A 371-nucleotide genomic window follows, 5' to 3' on the forward strand; every position below is an offset into this window, starting at 1 on the left:
CGGAATGAATCCTCCTCCGTATCTCTGCATGTTCTCTGGCTCTAATCTGTGTTTCTAGGCCGAAAACTGGGTTGAAATGCGGCCCAGAATCTATTCCAGCGATTTCTGTAATTCTGCAGATCGCGTACGTCACGCGACCGCGTCGTCCACGCATTCGCGTCACTCAGCGTTTCCCGTGCCACGCGTGCGCGTCGTCCACGCTTTCGCGTTACTCGTGCAGCTTCCAATCCACGCGGTCGCGTCAGGCATGCGAGCGTGTCACTGTGATTTCCTCCTTTTCACGCGGTCGCGTGAGCCATGCGCCCGCGTCACTTCTCGCTGGTCATCTCCTCAATTTCTTGTGTTCCTCTCCATTCCTTACGCCATTCCTG

Source organism: Arachis duranensis, chromosome 4 (assembly GCF_000817695.3).
Source record: "Arachis duranensis cultivar V14167 chromosome 4, aradu.V14167.gnm2.J7QH, whole genome shotgun sequence".
Lineage (NCBI taxonomy): Eukaryota > Viridiplantae > Streptophyta > Magnoliopsida > Fabales > Fabaceae > Arachis > Arachis duranensis.